Below are 27,267 nucleotides of genomic sequence, written 5' to 3'. Positions count from 1 at the left end.
CTCAGAGGTGTCAGCGCACCCTCCACGGATCATACTCCAGAAACCAGAGCCCTGTCCTCTGCATTTTATGGCGGAAGGGCTAGAAAGGTAACAAGACAAGACGCTTGCTGATGCTCCTTTGGTCAAAATCCTACTGCCTGAGAGGTGGGTTCTAACCACCTGGCATTCTATAAGCCCCAGGGCAGGGGTGGTTGAGGGGGAACCCCTTGACCTTCAGGAGCCCATACCATTCCAGAAAAGAGGAAGTTAATCTTCTAGGACCTCTGAGAATCAAAACAGTCAACAAAGTTGCTCTTGGGAAATCCCACCCATGCTCCACAGCCTGTCTGCTAATAATACAGTTGCAAATATGGAGGAGAAGGGTCTGGCACATTTTAATAAATGTTTTACTCAGAGCTTCACAGGCTAGAATCAGGGAGTATGGTATCTCCATCATGAATTCCCTAGGAAGCAAAGAAGAGGTAAGAAAAAGGTCAAAATTAGACCACCCTACAGAATTCCTCTCTAGGTATCTAGTGACTTTATATATAGTAACACTATTGGAAAGCTTTTTTTACTATGCATGTCATCAAAAGGAAGAAAAACACAAGAAGCAAATTCTTCATCATCAAAAAAACAAAGTGTCCACCCAGTCACCTACTGTCAACTTCATGCATCAAGCCAGAAACAAGAACCTCGAACTCTCGCTTTAAGCACTTCACAGGCAGCGCTAGTGGTACCAACGCAAGAGTCACAGGTTGGATCCCTGGATTGGGAAGGTCCCTTGGAGAAGCGAAAGGCAACCCACTCCAGTATACTTGCCTGAAGAATCCTATGGACAAAGGAGCCTAGGCTACAGTCCATGGGTTGCAGAGTTGGACATGAGTGACTCTGAGCACACAGGCGGAAATGTGCACGCGCGCGTGGACACACACACAGAGTTAGTCACTCAGTTGCATCCAAATCTGTGTTATCCCATGGACAATAGTCTATCAGGCTCCTCTATCCATGGGATGTCCTAGGCAAGAATACTAGAGTGGATTGCCATTCCCTTCTCCAGGGGATCTGCCTGGCCCAGGGATGGAACCCATGTCTCCTGCATTGGCAGGCAGGTTTTTTGTCACTGAGTCACCAGAGATGCCCATAACCCGCCGCTTAATGTCGATGAGCTGTAAGCAAAGCCACAGTGCCACTTAGGGACGTCAGATGGCAGCAACCTTCCAGAGAAAGAAATAACCCTGCTCTTGACCAAAAGAAAAAAAAAAAAAACACACGCACACACAAAACATGGTGGCCACCCCCACTTTCCACAGCAGGAAGTTTGAGGTTTCTACCACTGAACATGAAGAAAGGGTAGCATTTCCCAAATTCCTGGGCTTCCAGTCTTCAGATGGAGCCTGAAATATTTGGCTCACGGTCTCTGATGATGTTTTCTTTTTCCTAAGTCTTTTATTTATTTATTTTTTTAACGTAAAGAACACTTTTTATTTGGTTTGTGAAGCTGCACCTTCCAAAGCCTGCTGGATTTGCACAGCTGGTGAACATGCCCACTTCCGGCTTCTTTCCACACGTGTTCTCTGGCCTTTCTCCTTTGACTGGCCTGAATTCCACCCTGAAATATTTTATGATTTGCTTTATTTATAGCGAGCTCAAATCTTAATTTTTAAAAGCAGAAGAGAAAGAAGGAAGGGAAACTGCCTTTATTAAATGCCCAATAGCACGAGCTTTCACAAACTGTATCTAATTTAATCCTCAGAACAACTTAAGACAAACATATGGTCTTTCATTTCTGATGAGGAAACTGAACCACTGCCAGCTTAGGTTGCCAAGGCAACACAACCATGAAAGGCAGTCCCAAGGGACTGAACTCTGGCCTCGTTGGTGTCAAAGGGCATGATACTGCCATTAGTCCAGTAGGTATGAGATCTCTCAAAAGAAAACACTCAAGTTGCTTCTGACCTACATGGTATTTTTTTTTTCTATGTCAGCGAACCTCGATAGGAAAAAAATAAAGCAAAACCAAATAAAACCCAGCTCCCAATCTTTCAAGTTTCTACATCCATCTCCTGTGCTTTTTTCTTTCCTTGAAAATCCCTTTTCCACTTGCACCTTAGCTTCCTACCTACAAAATAAAGGTCAGTGCTTTCCTCTAATCTTGTTTAACAGTCCAGGTCATTGTTAATCATTTAGCGGTTTGGGAAGAACTTTATACACATATTGCCCTCATGAGGGCGCAGAGAGATATGGAATCAATCCCAAAAGTTAAGGAAAATTTTAGCCAAATTTACACTGGGGACTGATAGCATGCAAGTGAAAAAATATGACTCGATTAAATGTAGGCTGGGTGGGATGGCCAAGTGTGTTGACCAGTACTGAATCAGGAGCACGGCTCGGGAGATAACATCATCCCTCAAGTCCTTCAGGAATTCAGAAGTGAACTCAAGCACCTACAGAGGTGTGCCAGGCTTCCCAGGAGGCGCTAGTGGTAAAGAACCCGTCTGCCAATACAGGAGAGTAACAGATGCATGTCTGATCCCTAGGGTTGGGAAGATCCCCTGAAGGAGGGCGTGGCAACCCATTCTAGAGAAATCTTGCCTGGAGAATCCCATGGACAGAGGAGCCTGGCGGGCTACAGTCCAAGAGTCGGATATGACTGAAGTGACTTAGCATGCACACAGAGGTCTGCCATGCAGCCAGGCAGAGGTGCCAGGTTAATACGGAATTTGCCAGGGGCTTTCCAGGACTGCTTGTCACTTTATACCTGAGATCGAGGGTCCCAACTCTCTCCCAGTATGTTTCTATCAATATAACCACTGCCTCCTTCAAATCTTCCTTCCCTGATCTCTACTTTCTACTCACTTCCCTATTAGTTTCTTTCTTCAGAGCTATAGATGTTCCATATAAGCCAGTCAGTCCCTAACTTGCCACAGGGTTCTGGTACCATAGAGAGATCTCAAGAAACATCTATTTCAGGGTAACAATAACAGTGTTTCAACAAGTAGGCAAATCCAACTTTACAATGTTACATTCTCGAGTTACAGAAGTCTTTGACTAAAATATAAATAAACTCATGCTAAAAAAGACTTCCTGGCTGATGTAGAGTTTTAAGAGAACCTGCTTCTCTTTGCTTCTCATCCCCTCTGCTGTCCCCCTCAGGGTGCGGTTGGCTACTGGAGATGTATTTTGGTCCATGTCCAAAAGGGGTGAGCCCTTTTCCAAGCTCAGCAAACATCTTCTGATGTGCTAATAGCTCTTAATGAGGACATCTGCCATCAGTTTAATAACTGGAACAGACAGAAGAAAACAAACCCTCTCTGTGGTTCTAAGCTGCAAATTGCCATTTGACATGTGACTGTTGCCAGACAACCCCTCGTCTCCGCACATCCACGTGTGTGTGTGTGCACGCCCTCATGCACAATGATTGCTCTCTTTAGCCTCCCTTGGCAACAAGCTATGACATCACTGAGTAGCACTTGCAGGACACAGGTCATAGAGTCAAACTGATTCATTACACCCCCCCCGGGGGGTCTTTTGGGGGGTGGGGAGGGGTTGTTTTGTTTTCCTGTTTGTTTTTGTCATTAAAGAGGGTGAGGCTTGGAGTAAGACTTCCATATGCCAAAGCACAGAAGACTGCTGCTACTCTAAGGAACAATCTGGGGACCAAGGTCAGGAGCGTCACTCCTCTGCTGAGACTCCCCACTAAACCTCAGCTTTCTATTTTATGATCTCCCCTGATCAACCACTGCAAAGAGCAACGATTTGAGTTTTTAAGATCTTTGGCTAATATTTTGCATATTGTTCTTAATCTTTTATCGGTGTTGCTATTATTTTCTTTTAAATCTGTTAAGTTTTCACTTAATGTCTTCCTTCCATGTGACATTCTAAGCTCACGTAAAGGTCAAAAATGCTGCAGCACACCACATCTTTTATTGCCTAATGGAATTCAGTGGAGAATAGGACAATTCACTGGTCCCAAACTATTCATGTTTCAGCAATCCTTGCCCAGGGATGATCTCTGTTACAGAGAGATGCCGCATGTGTCCACAGCATACTGATGATTATATGCAAATATGTCTGTGGTCCTCACCATCTGAACCTTGCTTGGCAGAAAGAAGCAAGTTGTCATACATTGTCCTCACTGCCCAAATGCTACCTGGTTCTCAAGCTTTATTTTCTTCTGGGTGCCTTCTCCAGGAAAATTTAAAACAAAAAAACAAAAAAACAAAAAAACACCACTTCACTTCATTGAGCATATATTGATGATTTCTTCCCAGAGGACCTTTTTCTCAGCCTGGTTTTGGACAGAAAAATCTCTAAGAGTAGCCAAGGGCCTGTGCTAAAACATCTAGGTCTCTCAAGTTACACATCAGGCCCTATGACACCATTTTTTAAATGTGTAGTGTTCATTTTAGGTTTTCATGGTATGAGCTTAAGATCATAGCATTGGGTATATTAGTAATTGATTCAATGCCAAGAGTTTTAAATCAGTTGTTCAGAGAATGACCATTTGGATTCTCAAGTCATCTTAATCGTTGTCTTCATCTGAAGGTTTTTAAAAACCAGATTATACTGTCTCACTGTATAACAGTTTAGGCTGCTGGTAAAATTAAAATTAGGTGATCAGGACTGGCAAGGATCTTAAAGGCTGCCCATCTCCCGTTCAGGGCTGGATCTTCTCCACAGGATCTCCTGTAACTGAGGGCCCAGCCTTCCGATCGTTGAGTAATAGAAGTAATAGCAAAATGGAAGGGGAAAATTAGGGCCCCAAATAGCGGTGCTATTTTCATATCCCAGCATATGGGCTGCAGAAACAGGTCACCTGATCTGGTTACACTGAATTTTCTCCAGCAAACAATAAATGACCCCAATCCACAAATACTTTTGTTGATGTGACTGCACAAGAGCCATTCTAGTCAAGTAAAAGAGACCATTCTGTTTGTGCTGCCCACAGGGAAGGAAAGGGTTTTCACAGTTCAGCCCAGGAACAACTGTACTTCCTCTTCCTTCACACCTACCTCCTCATCTACTTACAAAACCAGCAGTGTCCTTTATTCACAGCTGTCATGCAGGCACCACTCTGTATGAAACACAGGGCTCAGGGACCTGAAACTCTAAGGGACTCCATCTTCCCAAGACAGCAAGCCCCTGCTTATCTCATTAAATGCATGATTTTGAACAGATGTTGCTATTCCCATAGGTAAGGAAAGCCCCAGATTAAAAAATAATATGTTGTACACTTCCCTGGTGGTCCCTTGGTTAAGAATCCACCTGCCAACGCAGGAGATGTGGCTTCGATCCCTGGTCTGGGAAGATTCCATACGCCATGGAGCAACTAAGCCCATGCGTCACAACTGCTAAAGCCCACGCGGTCGACAGCCCATGCGCCATGATGAGAAGCCACCTTAATGAGAAGCCCTTCCGTAGCAACAAAGACACAGTGCAGCCAAAAATAAATAAGTAAAAATTAAAAAAAAATAAAATACAGTTAAAAAAATAATGTGTTGTAAGAAATAAGACCTACTATTCACCCTAAAATGATAGGCAGATATCAAAAATAAGGGTAGCATTTTAGCATTTAGACTTGGTTCTAAGAAAGTACAGTAAGTCCCCTCTATACAAATAAGTTCTGAAAGAGTGTTAGTAAGTCCAACGTGTTCGTAAGTCTAACAGTTAGCCTAGGTATCCAGCTAACACAATCAGTTATATAGTACTGTACTGTGATAGGTTTATGATATTTTTCACACAAATAGTACATAAAAAATAAACACACATTAAAAGAGAAAATTGTTGTTAATCTTCAGCACCTTGAAAAGTCACTAGTATAGTGCAACGGCTGGCACTTAACAGTACCACGTACATCACCGCTGCTTTTACACTTGCTTTCGGATGTGTGCATGCTAAATCGCTTCAGTCATGTCAGACTCTGTGCAATCCCATGGACTGTAGCCTGCAAGATTCCTCTGTGCACGGGATTCTCCAGGCAAGAATACTGGAGTGGGTTGCCATGCCCTCCTCCAGGGCATCTTCCTGGCCCAGGGATCAAGCCCAAGTCTCTGATGTCTCTTGCACTGGCAGGCTGGTTCTTTACCAGTAGCCTCACCTGGGAAGCCCTGCTTTGGGACATCCTGGGGTTCACATAAAGACACTGTGTTCTGTAAAGTACACAGAAGTGCAACCACTTGTAGAGGACACACGCACGTGACAATGCATGCCAGACACGTGAACTAGTTTATGAGGTGAAAGGTGAGAAGACACATTTGCATCTTTGAAAGTTCGCATCTCGAAGGTTTATCTGTAGGGGACTTATGCAGTGTGTTCTTGAAAACAGGTAGAGCATGCTGTTTAAGGAAGCAGGGATAAGTAAAAGCACGCCTACAAACATGCCAGGTGAGGTGGAGGGCTGGGCCAGCACTGTTTTCCTATCTGCACGGGGCACGCATGCACGTGTGTACGTGTGGGTGCCTGCACTGTGGTTAAACCTGATTCGGCTGTACCAAAACTATGTGAGAGTTCCCGTAGGAGGCAGGGAGATGCCTGACTGCTGACTCGGCATTCTAACCAGAGCCAGCGGGCAGGAGGAGGCGGGGAGAACCGGCCTCAGAGCACTGACAGTTCCCTCCAGCAGTTTGCAGAGAAAGCTTCCCACCTGCACATTAACCCAAACCACCCATGAATGCCTGCATAGCACTCGGGATTCCACATACTTTGATACACACATCTGGGGGCTTCCTTTTTTCCTGACCTCACAGCAACTCAAGGAAACACGGAGAGACAATTCAATCCCAATTTTATAGCTGAGAAAACTGAGGCTCCTTCAGAAGGCCACTGCTTTGCTGGCCTAGTCAGCTGGGCTGTCTGCAGCCTTTCCTAGTTCATCCCTGGACTCATTCTCTCATCCCTGGACCCTGGAACAGGACAGGGGCTCAGATGGAAGGGCTTTGGAGTTCCCTGGGGCCTTCGTGTTGCCTTATCTGATCCTCACAGTGCTGTGAGGAAGGCAGTGTGAGCTTCATTGGGAAGAAGGGATCTATCACAGGCACTTGTGTGTATGCATGCTCAGTCGCTCAGCTGTGTCTGAGTCTTTGCGGCCCCATGGACCGTAGCCCGCCAGGCTCCTCTGTCCATGGGATTCTCCCGGCAAGAATACTGGAGTGGGTTGCCACACCCTTCTCCAGGGGGTCTTCTTGACCCAGGGATGGAACCAGTGTCTCCTGCATCTCCCGCACTGCAGGCAAGTTCTTTACCACTGAGTCACCAGGGAAGTCTATCAGAGGCACTTACAGTTATGAAAAGGGAAAACTGGCATCATAAGAACCACCTTCCGAAATCTAAAGCACAGAGGAGAGAATTTAAAATGCCTAACAGGGACTTTCCTGGTGGTTCAGTGGCTCAGACTCCAAGCTCCCAAATGCAGGGGGCCCTGGTTCGATCACTGGTCATCAGAGAACTAGATGCTACCTGCCACAACTAAGACCCAGCACAGCCGAATAAATAAATATTTTTTAAAATAAATAAAAATTTAAAAATAAAATGCCTAACAACATGGGACCCCTTAGGTAAGTCCCTGAATGGTGCACACCCCAGAAAGGGAAGCTGTGTGATTGTGATGCCTGAAATGCTGATCTCAAGACACAGGGACCTCTTGTATTCCTGCTCCTCTGAAGGCAGAGAGATGCAGGCTCTATTTCTTCACTGAACAGAAAAACCATGTGGAACTCAGCAGTCATTTGAATGAATAATCACCTACCCTGGCAATCCTAAATAAACACCAGGGGTGGAGGGTGGTGCCAGGGGGATTGTAGGGAAGGTGAGTCACCTGGTGACTTTCCTGGCCAGAATCAACAGTAATAAGAAGGTGGGAGCCCTCTCCCAGGGTGGACAATCAGAGCACACAGGGTTGCAGGTACCCAAGAAAGGAGCCACCTGGTCTGGGGGCCGGGCCAGGAGAGGGGGAGCCAAATTTATGGATGAGAAACCATGCACACGCAAATAAGAATGGGCCAAGCAGAAAAGAGCAACAGGGAAGGGAAGGGCCCAAATACCCCTCCGGAATCCGAGTCCCACCTGGGAGCCACCAGGGCCAAACGTAAGCCAGGACAAAATAAAATGCAGTCTTGGAAATTACAGGTAATGAGACAAGGAGCACGTGCCGTTCGAATGACAACATTCTAGTGGCCGATAACACTTAAAAACTTGAAATAAGAGCTGGATAATGAACAGAACTAGACGTGTCTGGTCAGAAGGACTGTACCCCGCTTCCATGGATCAACTTTTTTTGCGGGGAGGGGAGGGCTGTGCCATGCGGGACCTAGTTCCCTACTGGGATGCACCCTGGCCCCCTGTATTGGGAGCTCCGAGCCTTAACCACTGGATCAGGTCCTTCCACGGATCAATTTTTCATCTAAATGTTGCCTCCATTCTGACTCCCCACTTCCCAGTACAAGTTTCCTGTCTCAGGATGGGGGCAGTTCCCCACACTGTCACTCTGGCACCTTCTGGGAGACAACCCTTTGCTCCTGGGACTGGAGCATTTTCCCCAAGAGCCACACGAATGCCTCCCATCCCCCAGGAGCTCTGTGGCCGAGGGAAAAAAAAGGCTGGATACACCTGAGTAACTGAAGCCGGCTCCTCAAAATGGAACCAGAGAGGCTGAGTCTGGGCACACTGCCAAGGGCACCGCTTCAGGAAACGCGCTCCAGGCAAGCCCGTGACCCTGACCTGTGTGACATCTGGCAACAAGCCACCACCTCAGAGCCTTAGTTTCCTGCCTCACCGTGAAAACTGAGGCCACTTCCCAGTGTCCGGAAGGATCTCCACAGATGTGTCCTCTCCTCTGCTGCCTGATCCCAGACTGGCACTAGACAGCTAACAGACATGGCCGGCCATTCAGACAGCTTAGTGGCCACAGTCCTGCCGGCGCCTGGGAACTGAGGTTGTGAAAGGGTGTTCAACCAGGATCAGTGATGCAGCTACTAACTCTAAAGGGAATCAAGAAGCTGGCCATGGGGACTTCCTTGGGGTCCAGTGGTTAAGACTCCTCGCTTCCAGGGCAGGGGGCAGGGGTTTGATCCCTGGTCATGGAACTAAGATCTCACATGCTGCAAGACACAGCCAGTGTTAATATATAATAATATAATATTATATATTTTATTATTTATAAATATTTTATTTATATATTTATATTATATATATTGTTTATAAACATATAATTATATATTAAAATATTGTATATTATTTATTATAAAATAATAAAATACTTTAAAAAAAAGTTGACCGTGAGTGAGTTACTGATTAACTGAAATCACAATGGAACTGATTTTGGCAAGGAGGGGAACTGAGAAACTCAACATATTCCACTTAGAGGCCACCTGGCCATGGGGAACCCGCCCCAGGGCTCCCAGCTTCGAGCTCAACACCCAGCTGGCCAGCTCTGCCCTGAGCCCAAGGCAGGGCCCATGTGACTGGCCCCTCACCTGGCTCTCAGCACACAGTTCCAAGTCTGCCCTCCTCCCCCACCCCTGGCCAAAATCTGCATCTTGGTGGCCTGCCCAGGGCGGTCCAAGGACTGCTGCCAAGCCTCCGTGAGGCGGAGCGTGACCAGCGTGACCAGCCTCTGCGAGCAACCCTCCCAAATCTGACACCTCAGTCCCAGATCCCGGCTGCCTGGATCTGGACATGCATTTACCCGTGCAGACCCACCCAGCACATGGGGCAGCACCAGCTCACTGAAAACCCAGGGCAAGGGGCACCACAGGACCCCAGCACCTGTGAGCTAAAATAACCTGCTGAATAATCAGAGAACTTTAGGCCTCACTGAGCTCCACTTGCATCCCACCCCCAGATCGTTTATTGAAGCACTTCATAAGCTCAAGAGTGACAGTCATCGATCTGGGCAATTAGATGAGTGGATCAGAATCAGCTTCTTTGAGGAAAAGGCAAAAAAAAAAAAAAAAATTTAGCAATCTGAAACCAAAGCCCGGTTTTTAAAAAGATGGTTCTTAGGATGAAGCTAATAAACACAGATGACTATGCATGTTAATATTTTCAGTGCTTGACACAGTTAAGTTGAAATAAAATGTTATGGGTCGAACAAAAAAAAAATCTGCTGAGTGACTGGAGAGTGAGGGAGACAAAAACGTTTCCTCCAGAAAACAGAAAGTCAACCTCAGTGAATACTGTATAGAAGATGGTTTAAATAAATACATTATGAAAATGGGCACAGTGAGGGAGGGGGCTTGCCCCAGGCCCAACCCACCAAGGAAGTGGCTTTCTCTAGAGTGGCCATTTATGGAATTCTCAGCTTCCCATGTAGCTCAGTGGTAAAGAATCCACCCGCCAATGTGGGAGAGGCAGGTTTGATCCCAGGGTCAGGAAGATCCCCTAGAGAAGGAGATGGTAACCCATTCTGGTATTCTTGCCTGGGAAATCACGTGGACAGAGGAGCCTGTCTGTTGGGCTACCGTCCATGGGGCCACAAAGAGTTGGACATGACTGAGCACACGCACACGTATGTCCCAATAACCGTGGGCCTGAGGATGATTTCAAAGGCTGCAGAGAGATGGAGAAACAGGCGAAATGAGCGGGCATGCCTGTCTGAGCTCAGGATATCCAGGCATCCACTCTTGGATGTTCTTCCTGAAGTGGACAGAGGATGAGAGCACACTGGCTGGTGACCGAGCCAAAGTAACAAAGTTAGTGTGGACCAAAGGGAAGGACCAGCGGGCCGCACACGTGCACTCTGAGAAAAGAGAAGAACAACCCTGGCATGTCGTGGGTCGCCCCAGGGGCTGCCCAGCACTAGTAAGCCACTGCTGGCCCCTGGGACCACATGGAATCTCTCCCCAGGTCAGGCAGGGAGACTGAACTTAGGGTCACGCAGACAACTAGACTCTTTTGAGAGGAAAGGCCCCGGGAGTGTTCACAAGCCCCCAGATCACGTCTATCTGCTGCATTAGAACTGTTAAGAGTCAAGGGCAAGAGAAACCCAGCATTCTGTCCATCCTGCAGCCTTTCGAAGACTATAGTTGTTCAGGAATGTTCCGAGCTGTCATTACTGAAAGACAGAAGGGCTGGCCACTGGCTATGTATTTCACAGACTGTATCTCACTTCATCCCTCACAACAGCCCCACGAGATAAGCAGGATCACCTCCTCCAGTTGACAGATGAGGAAACTGAGACGTGGGAAGGTTGAGCAACATTCCCGAGGCCACAGAGCTAGGAAGTGACAGAACCAGGTATCACTGAGTCACTCTGTTGGACAACAGAAATAACACGACGCTGTAAATTAACTATACTCCAATACAACTTTTTTAAAAAGAAAAGTGTTCCCTGGTGGCACAGTGGATAAGAATCCACCTGCCAGTGCAGGGGGGCTAGGTTTGATCCCTGGTCAGGGAACAAAGATTCCGCATGACACAATTAAGACCCAGGACAACCAAATAAATTTTTAAAAAATAATTTAGAAAAAAAAAAAAAAGAGAGAGAGAGAGAGAGTCACCAAGATTCCCTTCCTAGATATTCTGATCCCCCAGGTCTGAGAGAAAAGCCCAGGAAGGAACGGGAAAAGAATCCTCCAGGGCTAAGTTCAACAAGTGAAGTGAAGTGAAGTCGCTCAGTCGTGTCCAACTCTTTGCGAACCCATGGACTGTAGCCTACTAGGTTCCTCTGTCCACGGAATTTTCCAGGCAAGAGTACTGGAGTGGGTTGCCATTTCCTTCTCCAAAGTTCAATAAACGTTAGCCTTAAAAAAAGGCACCAAGCTCTGGGTGGTGATGAGACAAGACTACAAGGAAAACTTTGCTCAAGGAGGGGAAAAGCTGACAGTAAAGCTGAACACTGACAAGGGCAGTGTAATACATTTAAGGCGGGAGGGGAAACAGAAGTCATGGAAGAGCTCTGACATAGGGACCTCTGTCTGTGCAGACTGGACTGTCATCCTACCGTGATCACAAAGTCAAAAAAACAAACAAATCGTTTTGTCCAGCACCAATGCAGAAGGACTAAACCAAAAGGAGACACGCTGCCCACCACCACATACAAACTTAAGAGAATCATCCATCCTGGGGACACAGGTGGCTGCCCATGGAGAAAGAACCTGTGAAACCCCAGGACAGTCAGCTCAACGGGCTGTCACGGGGAGGGCACACTCAAAGGACAGATTAAGGCCAGTGGGCCCTGCCTGGGAGAGTCTAGCAAGTGAGAGAGATAAAATAGGGTCCCAACGTTGACCGAAGCGGGTTAACACCCCCAAAGAAGGCAATATAAATTGCCTTACTGGGTTTGGACAACTGTGTGAGTGCAATCAGTGGGGGGTCCCTGGATTCAGAACCAGAACTGTTTTCTAACCTCTGTGTAAGAAATCTGAAGGTGAATGCACGTAGGATGATTAAGGTTGCAATGGGACCTTGTCCTCACCAGCTGGGTGACCAGCGGCACCAGCATGCTCCGTTCAAAAGGGACAGAGCCAGGCCCTTCCTTGCCACACACCCTCCTAAAGGCAAGGGTTTGGCCTGACGATGACTTTTCCTGTCTTCCAGGAGTTCTCAAAGACCTAGAGATGATGGGAAGAAGGGTAAACACAGAGAGACACACTCCATCCTTCTCCAAGCACAATGGAACTGCTGACAGGAGTAACACAGACAGTGTTCTAGGTGTCTTTTTTCTTTTTTTAAGAACACAAAAATGCTTCCACAGGCCTGACCCTTGGCTTGCGTGTTGAAGCCACACTTTGTATTCTAAAGATGGACAGAGAACTATCACAGATGGGTTGAAGGTCTCCAGCTAGGGAGTGAACTAGGTTAGAATTTACCATCTAGGGGCCACCACGGCTGCTCATCCATCCAGTGACTCTTCTCCAACACACAGGTCAAAGTCCTCGGGGAACTAGACCCAACTGACTATGGGGTTCAACGGACTCTCCCCAACACCCAGCCTCCCAGCCAAACTGCATACTTGCACACCTTGGGGCCTGCCCCATTCTCAGAAAACAACTGCTTTGTGTCTGAGCCCACCTGAAGAACTTCTGGCCTACATCAAGCCTAAGCTCAGAACTGACCCTGTAATGGGTCTTTATTATTTTTTTAAATTAAAGTATCAGGACTTCCCTGGTGGTCCAGTGGCTGAGACTCCGCATTCCCAATGCAGGGGGTGCGGGCTCCCTTGCTGGTCAGGGAACTAGATGCCATGTGCCTCAACTAAAGATTCCACATGCCACAACTGAAACTCAGCACAGCCAAATAAATAAATACAAAAAAATTAAAATTAAAATTAAAGTACCCTGTTACCCAGCAAGTCCCCTTTCTCAGTATCTATCCTTGGCCACATGCGTGACAAGCAGGCATGCCTAGCTGTGTTTACTGTAACAGCATTTGTATCAGTAGGGGATTTGGAAATAACTTCAATGGCCATCAATTAGGCTAAATTAAACAACTGTTTGTGTGTGCTTGTGTTTGTAAGTTGTAAGTTGCTTCAGTCATGTCCAACTCTTTGCAACCCCACAGCCTGTAGCCCATCAGGCTCCTCTGTCCATGGGATTCTCCAGGCCAGAATACTGGAGTGGGTTGCCATTCCCTTCTCCAGGGGATCTTCCCCACCCAGGGATCAAACCCACATCTCTTATGTCTTCTCCATTGGCAGGCAGGTTCTTTACCACTAGCGCCACCTGGGAAGCCCACAAACAATGGTTTAGCCTTCTGGTTCTAAGGAAGGTTATGCAGGAGGTAAAATCAGTAAGACCTATCCACAGTGGCAGAAAGCCATCACCAAGATGTAAGGGGGGTCGGGGGAGCACAATACTACTTGCCATGCACTTTTTTTTTTTTAGTTCTACAGGTATAAATGCAAGTATGTTAAGCATCTGAGAACACCAACAAATTTGTAACAGTGGTTAACCTCTGGGGAAGGACTGGGATTACAAGTGGTTGTTAAGGAAGATTTGGGTTTGCTCTGAAAGGTTTGCGTTTTTTTTCTTCTTTTTTTTCCTACAGAGAATGTGTTCATGTACTACTTGTGTAATGAAAATTGCATTTCACCATGTATTTTTTAAAAAAAAAAAAAGAAATCAACCTTGTTCCGTACATTTCAGTCCGATGTTTGGGGGCAATTTCTAACTGAATCTGCCATACAGTTCCCTAGGAGGCTGAAAGCAGAGTGGTGCAAAGCAGTGGGCTTTGCAACACAGATCTTACTTTAAGTATTAGAATCCCAGCTCTGTGACTCTGTGGATGGTTCAGTTTATACGCCAGTTCAGGGAAGAGGCAAGAAAAAAAGAGAAAGGCATGTCAGAGGGCTTCTGGGTAATATAAAGGGATGTCCTAGGAAAGATTTCAGTTGTGCAAGTTGAGCATTCCAGCTGTCCAACATCACACACTCACACACACACACACACACATAGACTCGCCCATAATGGCAGCTCTCACCAACCACACATAATCCACACCAGGGCCCCTAGCCAACCAGCTGTGCTTCAGACCCTTCCATCTGGGAATCAGGATTTTTAACATCAATTCCGATCCCATGGGTTCATGAAAAGGAAGAAGCTGACCACCACATCAGACAAGCTCTAAAATCTCATTTACTCCTGAGGGCCACTAATCACACAAAACACTGATCTTCTAAACACACACACATACTCTCCACCTCTTCAAAACGCCACATGAAAAGCCCATAAAAACACGAAAGTCTATTATTAAAGTCCTAGGGTCACCAAAACTAGCCTAGGGTCTTGGAAATCAGAGTTGTGGTCCTTCTGGTTGCGGTGAGGATTCACTCAGAAAGGTCACAGGGAACGCTTTGGAGGTGATAGAAAGGTTCTGTCTCGGGATGCATTTGTCAAAACTGATCAAACGGCACAGTTCAGATCTGAGCATTCCACTGTATGCAAATTACACCTCAATTTAAAAAGAAAACTACCCCAGCAGCCTTTCTCCCTGGCTGCAGCAGAACTTTGAGCTGTCCTATGAGATATCTGAAATCTCTGTTGTGCTATGTAAAGTGCACAAGCACCATGGCGACAGTCCCCATAAAAATAGATAACAAGATTAAAATGGATAGAGGACACAGGAATTTAAGAACGGCACACCAGGAGCAATTTGCGTTCGGCTGAAGAAGAAAAAATAGAGGACAGGGAGGTTTTCATTCCACCACCACCACCAACTCCCCCGCCCCCTTGCACTTTGAAAAACAAGCCACCCAGTGTGGTTGTTTTTACTAAAAGAGTTTTATGGCTTCCTAATACTCAAAGGACAAAAAACGGCTGAGAGCTGTTATTTCTTATCGTGTTTTTGCCTTTAAAAAAAAAAATTCTGATAGCCTAAGTTTTTCCCATACTCACTGTTACGTGGCCCAGGGAACTGATTCCGAGCAACTCAACAAGCACAGTCGATGTGCCATATACTGTGTAAGACCCAAATGATGCTGGGATAAAGGCAGCCTGAGCCCTTCATCATCAAATGCACATAGATTTCCCACTTTAGTTCTCAATTACAGAGTTCTGTCTGTACTTTTTACATACATCTAAAACTGACGCCCCCTAGGTAAGCACCCCGAAACTGCTTCACATGAAGAAAGCACTTCTGGGCTTCCCTGGCAGCTCAAAGGTAAAGCATTTGCCTGCCAATGCAGGGGACCCAGGTTCAATTCCCGGTCCAGGGGGATTCCACATGCCTGGGAGCAACTAAGCCCGTGCACCACAACTACAGAGCCTGTGCTCTAGAGCCTGGGAGCCGCGGGCTGCTGAAGCCCCTGAACCACAGAGCCCATGCTCAGCAACAAAAGAAGCCGCTGCGATGAGAAGCCCGCGGACCTCAACCAGGGAGCGCGCCTACTCGTCTCAACAAGGGAAAAGCCTGCACAGCCACAGAGACCCAGTCCAGCCAAAAAATAAAATTAACTTAAAAAAAAAAAAAAAACCACTCTCTTGCCTAATACTGATTCTTTCAAATGCCAAAAGGCCGGCATGAATGGCCTGGTGACATAAATCTTGCGTTCCTCTCCAAAAGATGAGATAAACCTCTATTCTCCTTGTGGAATTTCTGAGAAACATTTGCTATGTGAGTTAGCCCTGACAGTGCTCCCAACAAAAGAAAGAATCCAAAAATATCAGCAAGAAAATCTAAAATGTTTAACCAGAGTGGATTCTAAATAAACCACATATTTAAGTAAAACTTAGGCAACATTAAACTTCCACATGGAAGCAACAAATAAAAATGTGAAAACAAAAACATTTTTATTCAAATCACAAATCTACTGTCCAATATAAAATAACATTAATATACGCATTTCTGGAAAATCCCACCCAAAAGTTTCTTTATCTGTTCCTTGTCATCACTGGCACTAGATCCACAGAGCAGCCACAAGGTTCAGACTCATCCCTGGTGTCAGGATGGCATTTAATGTGCTGAAGGCCTCCCAGATGACTCAGATGGTAAAGAATCAGCCTGCAATGCAGGTGACTTGGGTTCGAGGTTTGATCTCTGGGTCCAGAAGACCCCCAGGAGAAGGACATGGCAACCCACTCCAGTATTCTTCCTTGGAGAATTCCCATGGACAGAAGAGCCTGGAAGGCTACAGGCCATGGGGTCACAAAGAGTCAGATACGACTGAGTGACTGAGCTCAATAACAACAACAACCTGGTAATATAAATCTGCCTGGAAAACATGAGGAAAGAGGTAGCCAAGGACACTTTCAAGTCCTCCCCAGCCAAGCAGAGGACCTCAGGAGTCAATTAAAGGCCCCCAGCTTGATTCATTCATTATACCGAATACAACTGCCCAATAAACACGTTAGTCTTCCATATGTCAACCTGCTTTATTATTACTTGCCATCTCCACTCCACCTCTGTCTTCTTGCTTTTCCTAAAGACAAAATTTCATTTTCAGCAGTCCTGGCCACAGACTGACTCCTGAGCCACCACTGAATAGCTCTCTTCCTCCTTTCTAAAATGACCCCAGCAGATTTCTTGAAAATGTTGGGACCCACTTATTAACATTTTCTAAAAAGCTTACAATGATGATGTTGACCCTAGTACTGTACAATTAGAGGTATATCCCATATTTCACATTATCTTTCAGCTTTGACAAGTCACACAATAACCTAAGAATTGGAAAGGACTTTGGAAGACAGCCTAATTCTTGTTCTCTTCTACGGCATCCTTAATCCACAGCATTCAGCCCACATTGAATACCTCCAATGATGGGGAGCTCACTACTCCATGGAAAGACATTTCCACTGTTGGTCAGACCTGCCAGTGAGAAAATTCCTTTTCCGGGACTCCTCTGGTGGTCCAGTGGCTAAGACTCCACACTCCCAGTACAGGGGTTTCATCCCTGGTCAGGGAACTAGATCCCACATCCCTAAGAGTTCAAATGTCGGAATTAACGATCCCTCATGGCAACAAAGACCAAAGATTCTGTGTGCCACAACTGAGGTCTGGCACAGCTAAATAAAAAAAATCAAATTTTTTAAAAACTCCTTTTCTGACAGAACTGAAATCTGGTCTCCTAGTCTTTATGGTTTAAAGGAACCTTAAAGCTCATCACCTTCAGTGTAATCATTCAACAGGTAAGGAATCATGTAAAGCAATCATTCTACACAGGAAGAATCTGAAGCCGGAAAGGATAAAGTAATTGTTCCGTCCATTGGTCATATTCTAACACCAGGAGCAGAGATGAAAAAGTCAATAAGCATGAAAATATCTGAAAGTGCTACTGGGTGCCCACGCCCCTGAGTATACTCTGCTCCTCTCAATCCTAATTCCACAGCATCCCAGGTTCCTTCCTGTGGGTGAAGTCTTCTTTGTTTGTGCTTCTTTAAAATCATAGCCCCACAGTGGTCCAAATGTCACAAGACCAGCAGAGGTCACTAAAACCAGATCCTGGGATTGGACTGATGAATTTCTGATCCAGTTATGAACGGGATTTGAATTCTAAAATAGGGCTCGCCCAGTAGCTCAGATGGTAAAGAATCTGCCTGCCAAGGCAGCAGACCAGGGTTCGACTCCTGGATTGGGAAGATCCCCTGGAGAAGGGAATGGCTACCCACTCCAGTATTCTTGCCTGGATAACCCCATGGACAGAGGAGCCTGGTGGGCTACAGTCCATGGGGTCTCAAAGAGTCAGATGTGACTGAGCAACTAACACTAACTTCTAAAAAAAACCTCATGTCACTCAGGGCTCCCATTAAACTTGTGAACAACAGAACAATCTCCAACTTATTCCCACATGATCTGTCCCGTCCTTGGCACCTGGAGGACCACTGGGGCTACGCTGTGCTTGTCTGTTTGACTGTTGGTCTCCCGCTTTCAATCAGATCATCAAATTCAGGTCAGAGACTGAGCCTTCGTTTGTGTCTCCAGTCAGTGCTTGACACATAGCAGGTAAATAACTCAAGATTAGTCACTGAATGAATCATCTGCCTTTACCCCATCCTGTCCCCAAATGATGAAATGTTTTTTAAAAATACACGTGTTCAGGAGAGTGAAGAGACAAACCACAGGCTGGGAGAAAATATTTGCAAAAGACACAACTGATAAAGGACTATTATCCATAATATACAAAGAACCCTTAAAACTCAACAGTAAGAAAGCAAACAACTCAATTTTAAAAAGTGAGCCAGAAACCTTAACAGATACCTCACCAAAGACATAGAGGCAACCAAAAAAGCACATGAAAAGATGTGATCACAAGTCATTAGGGAAACGTAAATTAAAATGATACCACTACCCACCGATGAGAGTGGCCAAAATCCAGATAGCTGACAACGCCAAATGCTGGTGAGGAGACAGAGCAATAGGAACTCTCATTTATTGTTGGTGGGAATGCAAAGCGGTGCAGCCACTTTGGAAAAGTTTGGTGGTTTCTTCCAAAACTAAACACTCTCTTACCATACGATTCAGCAGTTGCCTTCCTTGGTATTTATCCAAAGGAGCTGAAAAATTACATCCACATAAAAACCTGCACACAGATGTTTACAGCAGCTTCATTCATAATGACTGCTCATACTTGGAAGCAACCAAGGTGAACGGATAAATACACTGTGCTACATCCAGATAATGGGATATTACTCAGTGCTAAAAAGAAATGCTGAAAAGAATCATGCTACCAAGCCAGGAAAGGACGCGGAGGAAGATTAGATGCGTATGATCGAGTGACACAAGCCAGTCTGAAAAGACAACACACTGTACAATTCCCATGATATAACATTCTAGAAAAAGCAGAACTGTGGAGCCAGTAAAAATAAAAGGGGCTTCCTGGGGTTAGGGAGAGGGATGGATGAATAGGCAGAGCACAGAGGATTTTAGGGCAGTGAAAATACTCTATATGATACTGTAACAGTGGATACATTTGTCCAAAATCAGAATATCCTAATATAAACTATGGATTTGGGGTGATTAGAAATGGTCAGCGTAGGTTCATCAGTTACAGCAAATGTACCATCTGGTAGAGGATGTTGACGGCTGGAGAGACTGTGCGTGTGAGGGGCAGGGAGTATGTGGGAAATTTCTGTATCTTCCTCTCAATTTTGCCGTGAATATAAAACTGCTCGAGAAAATAAAGTATTTTTTAAAAAATATATGGTAGTGTTTTTCCCACTGTGACATACATACCCCCTATAAAAAATATAAATAGCTAACTTAAAACATTAAAAAACAGTCACTCAACTCATCTATCTAGAAGTAACCAATATTAGTATTTTGGTATTAGAATTATTGGAATATTTCCCTCCAGTCATTTTCTATGCACTTTATTTTAAGATCTGAAATCATAGGGGCTTCCTAGTGGCTCAGTGGCAAAGAATCTGCCTGCCAATGCATGAAACACAGGTTCGATCCCTGATCCAGGAGGATCCCACAGACCTTGTAGCAACTAAACCCGTGTGCCACAACTACTGAGCTTACGTTCTGCGCCTGCTGAAGCCTGCGTGCCCTAGAGCCCGTGCTACACAACACGAGAAGCCGCCACAATGAGAAGCCGCACACCACAACTGCAGAGGAGACCCCGCTCGTCGCAGTGAGAGAAAAGCCCTCGAGTAGCAACGAAGACCCAGCACACCCAGAATAAATAAAACTAGTTTCAAAACCTTAAAAAGATTTGAAATCACACTGTAGATGCTCCTTAACTTTTCACAGAAACATCTGTCCATGTTATTTTAAAATATTCCTAACCATGATTTTTAATGGCATAATATTCCATTATGAAGACACATCCATCAGAATCACTTATGGATTACTTCCTGCCCAGTCACTCTACTGGATATTTACGTTGTTTCCAATTTTTCATTACGGTTTAAGAAGAAAAAAAAACTCTAAATCTCTGTGTACAAAGCATCATGTACACTTCCGATGTGGTCTCCAGGAGGGGGATTATCTTACTAGAATGTATAAGCATTACAATTCAAATTTTAAAAACTAAATCAGGCTATACATTTATCACTTATGGAATTTCTTTTTAAAATTTGAGCCCTCATTCTGTGTATCTCTGAATCTTGGGTTATCTACTAACTAAGCAATTCCTCCCACTTCTACACTGTCAACAATGCTGACAAATATACCTTCTGTATCTTCATCCACAACGATGGAAAAAAAATGTTGAACAGCTCAACACCAAGAATAGAACCCTATGGCACTCATTTTTAGACCCCTTTCCAGGCTGACTCAGTGCCACTAATGAATGGTTTTTGCATACAACTGTCAAATTAAATTAATACCACCACCCAGCCCACATTCCACCACTTATTTAATATGGACCATCCTACCTAAAGAAACTGATAAATACTTTACTAAAGCCAAAGTGTACCATAACTAACACATGGCTTCTCTGATGTAGTAACCAAACCGTTATATAAAACAGGAAATGGGGGACTTCCCGGGTGGTCCAGTGGTTAAGAATCCGCCTTCTGACGCAGGGAATTCGGGTTCCAGCCCTGCTCGGGGAGCTAAGACCCCACATGCCGTAACTAGAGAAGCCCTCCACTGCAACTACTGAGCCCACAGGTGTTCTGGAGCCCACACAATGCAATGAAAGACTCCTTGTTGCAACTGAGATCTAATGTGGCCAGTAAATAAATAAAACGAAGATATAAAGTGAAAGAGGGGCACTGGACACTTATTTTTAAAAAAGCAGGAAATGGGTTTTAATTTGATATGATTCGGCTGACTTCTGGTTATGCTTGCATCCTATGGTCACATATTTTTAATCAATTTGGCAAAAAGTATTTCAGTTTCAACTTTTTTTTTTTACAAAGACTATATTTTAGGGGCTTCCCTGGTGGCTCAGTGGTAAAGAATGCACCTGCTAATTCAGGAAATACAGGTTCAATCCCTGGGTGTGGAAGATCCCACATGGGGCAGAGCAGCTAAGCCCATGCACCTCAGCTACTGAGCCTGTGCTCTAGAGCCTGGGAGCCTTGACTGCTGAGACCACACGCGGCAACTACTGAAGCCCACTTGTCCTACGGCCCTCGCTCCCCAACAAGAGAAGCCACCGCAATGAGGAGCCTGAGCACCACGACTAGAGTAGCCCCCGCTCGCTCAAACTAGAGAAAAGCCCAGCAACCAAGACTCAATACAGTCCCAATAAATAAATTTTTTTTAAAAACTGTATTTTAAAATAGTCAGGCTGCACATCTGTAAAAAGCAGAGTGGTTCTTGTTCAGTGCCTGTCACCTGTAGCTTCCTCCGGGGAAGGACTATCAATCATGGGTGGTTATGGATCCCCTAGTTTTCTAGGAGTCATTTGCATTCATACCTGGTCTTGAACCAATTATTACATGGTCATTACGCATTCTGGATTATCAGTCTCTGGATCCCGGAAGCCCACCTCCGAGACCACCCTAGGAAGGATCTAAGAGAAGAAATGACACCGTCTCCTTGCCAATCCTTTATTATTCACTCACAGAACCAAAGCTCCTGAGGACCTAATGTCAAACGGCACTTGGCAGTTGTGACTCACATCTCACCAAATTATTACCTCAACATGGTTCCCAGAAAGTACGTGCCAGGAGTCACCATCTAACCAGGCCAGCCAGAAGTGGAAAGCGGGAGGACTAAGAGGTCCTGGGGGTCACTAGAAACCGGCCTCACCAGAGAATACAGTCCAAGGCCATCTCTGATTAGTACCATTCCAATCATCAGGAAAATATTTCACAGTGCCAGCCGGCAGCAACTCAGAAAAGACTACTGACAAGCCTCCAACAAGTCATCTGCACACAAAGCTCTCAAATTCAGTGTCACACTCCTACCGGAATCCTCCGACAGCAATCCCAAATTCCCTCCTTGGCCTCTGAGTCTCGGAAACTCAGGTCACAAACCCAAAGGCCTGTAGAGCTGAGCAGGGAACTGGTATCAACTAGATTAAAGCAGCGGAGAGCAGGGGAACCTGAATATCTGTCAACCCACCCCCCCCCAGGGTGGTGCCGTCTCCCATCTCCAGGGGGCAGCCACCACTCAGTTGCACAGGCCGGCCTGATCTGACTTTTTACGAGAGTTCCAACTTCAGAAGTTTTTCTGGACTGCTCCTGATTTTTGAAAACCTCTGTGTGGCAGAAAACCTCCCAGGGACAACCCCAGTCTGCAAACTGAACACATTCTTCGGGCCTCCTGTTTACAACCCCTCCACTACCCTTTGATCCTAACCAACCTTTCCAGTCTGACTGCTCCCTCCTCTCTCACAAGGACCTCTTCTGCACACTGTGTACACCCCTAACCCCTGGCCGTGGGCCTCCACCTGTGCAGCATCATAGTGATAAACCCCCCACCTGTGAGGCACCATGAGATACCACAAAGGAATCACCCCAGACTTCCTTCCCTATTTGAGAAGTTTTTTCCAAGTCACACAAGCATAGCTCCTTCCCTTGTACCCTGTGGCTACTTATTTTTCATCTTGGCATTTCATCACCTTGCCTTGCTCCTTAATCACAGGTGGACCTTATCTCTCATGGAGCCTGTAAACGTTCAGTCCCTTCCTCATGCTTCCTTCCACCTTCAGCACTAATCAGGGGCGCTCTGCACAGAAGCAGTTTACTCAATACTTCTTCGATGTGAAAATGCTCTTTAACTGTTTTCCTAACTGTGGGTTATGATCCATTACAGACTCGTTAAGTTGACTTGGTGGAAGACAATAAACATTTGTAAATGAAAAATAATGGAATAGAAAATAAAAGCATCAGGATTGAGATTGACATGTACACACTGTGCTGTGCTGTGCTGAGTCGTGTCCGACTCTCTGCGACCCCATGGACTGTAGCCCACCAGGCTCCACTGTCCATAGGATTTCCCAGGCAAGAATACTGGAGTGGGTTGCCATTTCCTCCTCCAGGGAATCTTCCCGAGCCAGGGATCAAACTCGTGTTTCCTCTGTCTCCTGCGTTGCAGGTGGATTCTTTAGCCACTGAGCCATCAGGAACTAACAAGGAGCTACCATATAGCACAGGGACCTCTACGCAACACTGTAATGATCTATATGGGAAAAGGATCTAAAACAGAGTGGATGTATGTATATGAATAACTGATTCACTCTGCTGTACACCTGAAACTAACACAGCATTGTAAATCAACTACACTCCAATAAAAATTCATTAAATAAAAATATCAGAGGAGATTGCACCAAGCAAAAGAAGTAGTACTCAAGAACTTAAATTAGGTTTTTACATACATGATTGGGTGTACTAGTTCATGGTGTAAATTTTATTTCTTAATGTAGGTCATGGTTGAAACAGTGTAGAAAACACTGTTCTGTAGTCAGTAGATTAGTTCCACCAGGGCTCCATGCAACCTTTTTTTTTTTTGACAGTCATATATTCCCTAAAAAGAAAAAAAAAAAAATCTGATGGCCACCTCTCCCCATATGAGCCAGTTTGCCCTGCTAATTCATTGATCCTGCATCCAGAGGAAGAGGGAGACTAAGTAGCTGCAATTACATTGCCACTCATTCTGCAACTCTGTGCAATCATATACTTCAAATTCACCAGCCCTGGGATGTTGCAAGTTGAGGCTTGGGGAATTTGTTCAGTAAATCACCCTTGCTCAGCCTTGCAACAGGAAAGCAGAATTCAGAGCTCAGGAGAAGCACCCTCTGCAGACAGACAGGCAAGTGGCTGGCTTCCTGGGACCTGGCTAGGGCTCCGGTTAGGAGAAACCTGGCCCTGGAAAAGGCACTATCCCAAATTTGGGTCCAAAATTTCCTCCTTCCTCTTTTAGATCGTCTGGCTGTCCCCTCGTCTTGTTGCTTCCCCCATGCACACGTGCAGTGGGACACCAGGACTAGACAAGGTCTCTGCGGAGAGCAAAACTCAACATGTTTCAAAGTCCAGCAATTTATGTGCTTAGTGAATTCCATTCTAGTTCCTGCCATTCTCCAATCCCTCCCTCCCAGTTAGAAGAAAAAGTGTCCCATATTCCTTGGAGTCTCAATTCCTCCAAGCTGCTTTGCTCACTTCAGGTTCAGGACCAGGTGATGTCATCTGGATGGCAAGACAGAACAAAACCTTCCAACTCAAACCCCAGATCCCCTCACCAACAATCTCTACTGCACCCCCTATGACCAAGAAGACACTCATCAGAGTGCCTTCCATCCCCCGGCTCCGGCAGCCTTTCCCACCCTATATACCCTGGTTTCCCACCAATCTCAGGGCTGCAGTTGCTAGCAGGACACCTATGTTTCAACTTCTCAGCAAACAAAAGAAACTTCTCTGCAGCCCGAGTATCAATTACTTCTCTCCAAAACACACATTTCCGATTTCTCCAGTTACCAAGCACAGCAGCTCCAAGGCCCTGGCGTGTAATCAATTTCCACAAAGAATTAATTTGCATTCATCTCCTCCTTCATCCTGCCCCTGTCAATAGATTATTTAAACCGTAATGCTTCTAAAACTCATCCACTTCTGCATTTCCAGTTATCCCACTCCAAATCCTGGGCATTCCACAACTGTAACAGCCTACTGATTCGTCTCGTAACTTTCAAAGGGCTTCCCTGGTGGCTCAGCAGCAGAGAATCCACCTGCCAATGCAGGAGACTCGGGTCAACACCGGTTTGATCCCTGGGTCAGGAAGGTCCCCTGGAGGAGGAAATGGCAACCTATTCCAGTATACTAGCCTGGAAAATCTCATGGACCGAGGAGCCTGGAGGGCTACAGTCCACAGGATCACAAAGAGTCAGGCTAGACAACATTACTTTTCAAAATCTTTCCAAAGACCCTCTCGTGACATCACTCTCTGGCTCAGAAACCTTGACTGTCTCCCCAGTACACACAGAGTAAAGTGCAATCCCTCAGCCTGGCCTTTTAGGATGTTCACAGCCTCAATCAATGTCCTTCCCCATCTTTACTCCTACTGCTCAAGAAACATCCCCTTGTCTGACCAAGGACATCTCCAGTCTCTCAGGAAAGTCATGTCCACTTGCACCTTGTGGCCCACCTCAAGGGTCTCCGGGAAAACAGTTTTGTGATTCCTACCCTATTCCTTCTCTGAACTCCAGCAGCACCGATTCTACACTTTGCAGCTTGACAGGTAATGGTGCCCTATCTTGAGGCCTTATTTCCCATGCTCAAGTCTTTCTGTCTCTCCCCTGAGATGATAAACCCTGGAGGAGATCGTCTCCTGTATCTTTTACATCCTCCTCATTGAATAGCTGTCTGAACCTCTTCTCCTCCTATATGCAATCCCCTTCTGACCTCTCACACCTGTTACTTCTTCCTCTCCTACCTCTGGCCTTTGCCAGAGTTATTTTCCATGTGCATAACTGATCTCATAACTTAGGACTCTTAAGTCCAGTCCCCAGCTCTGACCTTGCCTTTGACAGTCCCCTTGCCCCCTAGCCTTTAGTCACTCAGGCAGTCAGAGTACATTAATTTGAACTTGAGCTCTCAAATCACTTCCACCTTTCCTTGGGTGCTCTCTCCCAGACAACCCGGCATGGTGCTGAGAAGACCTGCAGTCCCCCAAAGGTACCTGTGGAATTGAACTTAATTGCTGTTTTCTGGTGTTTCCAGAGGCCTGAGACCCGGAATCTCTGTTTACACAAAACCTTAGGAGGATGTCAAAAAGGCCTTGGATACCTGTTGATCACTCACTTGCAGGCAAAGTGCACCATACGGGGTGTAAAGAACGGGTCGGTGGCCTGCAGGTAACCCCTGCACCTGGCTGCCTGACATCTGGAGAACGCTGGCCTGCGGGACGCTCTCCAAAGTCACCGGGCATTGGCCAAGGCCGCCTGAAACCAAGAGGCAACGGAGCCCCCTGGTCCCCTGGCAGGTGGGCGTCTTTAGATTTCTGAGTCCGTCCTACAGTGAAGGCGCTGAGCCCCGAACTCCCAGGCAGGGAAGAAAACGCTGCCTTGGAAATTGTTTGCATGACAAACTCCCCGTCCAGGCCCCCACAAGCCCACAGTGCCTGCGCCCGGGGCTGCCGGCGAGGAGAGGCAGGGTGAGGGCGCGCAGAAGGAAGCAGGGGGTGGACAGCAGGGCAGAAGTGGACCGGGAGGGTGGGGGCCAGCCCCCGAGGTGGAGGGTGTGTCGCGCCGCGCGTCCCGGAGCCCGGCACTCGCCCGCCCGGCCGCTCGGCGGAGCGGGCAGGAACGCGCGGGGCGCCGGAACGACTGGGCCGGCCGCCCAGCCGGAAAGGGTCAGGGAGGGGGCAGGTCACCCTCCGGCGGAGAGGCGACTCCGGACCGGCGCTCAAAGTTGGGGAGGGGATTCCTTGGCGAGCGTGATAAACAAGGCAGCTCACAGGAGGGAGGGAGGGCGCGCAGCCAACCCCCTCCCGGCCGGCGCGGCCAGTGCCGCAGCGCCCCCGTGCCCCGACCGGCCGCTGCCCCGGCGGCGCCCGCCTCCCGGCCCTCCGGCCCGGCCCCCGCGGGCGTGCAGAGCGTGAGAAGTTCCCGGGCCGCCCCCAGTCCCCGGGCTGCAGCGCCGCGAGGTCCTCGCGCAGCTCACCTCGCCCCGCCACGAGTGGCGGCACGGGCCGGGCAGCTCCCCCTCGGACAGCTCGGCTCGGTTCGCGGCTGCGGCTGCCGCGGCCCCCGCCCGCCCGGCGCGGCCCACCGCCCCGCTCCGCTCCGCTGCGGCCGCCCGCCCGCCGAGGCTCCGTTCGCGCCCACCTGGCCGGCCTGCCCTCCCTCTCCGGGACACTGCGCTCACGTACGCGGCCGCGGCCACAACCCGGCCCGGATTCCCAGCCCGGGAAGGGAGCAGAGGCGCGCGCCAGCCAGCGAGCGCGGGGGCCAGGCTGGAGACACACCCCCTAGCCGCCCTCCCCGCGCGCGCACCCCGCCCCCGGCGCCGCGCGCGCCCGCCG

General features: G+C 47.0%; 1 protein-coding gene across 2 annotated transcripts in view; it reads right to left on the bottom strand.

Moving 5' to 3' along the window:
* Positions 1–27,267, bottom strand: part of ZNF395 (zinc finger protein 395) — a 48,671-nt gene that overhangs the window by 20,091 nt on the left and 1,313 nt on the right. Inside the window, exon 1 of one of the 2 annotated variants that reach the window (XM_040236719.1) lies at positions 26,907–27,038. The exons of the other annotated variant lie outside the window; for it this stretch is intronic. The gene's annotated coding sequence lies outside the window, so the exon portion shown is untranslated. Of the gene's footprint in view, positions 1–26,906; positions 27,039–27,267 lie in introns of those variants that run through there. 2 annotated transcript variants of the gene reach the window in all.

The sequence above is a fragment of the Oryx dammah genome, unplaced genomic scaffold (assembly GCF_014754425.2).
Source record: "Oryx dammah isolate SB20612 unplaced genomic scaffold, SCBI_Odam_1.1 HiC_scaffold_1, whole genome shotgun sequence".
In the NCBI taxonomy this organism is placed as follows: domain Eukaryota; kingdom Metazoa; phylum Chordata; class Mammalia; order Artiodactyla; family Bovidae; genus Oryx; species Oryx dammah.
The sequence above is the reverse complement of the archived record's forward strand: the minus strand, read 5'-3'. Positions and strand labels throughout refer to the sequence as shown.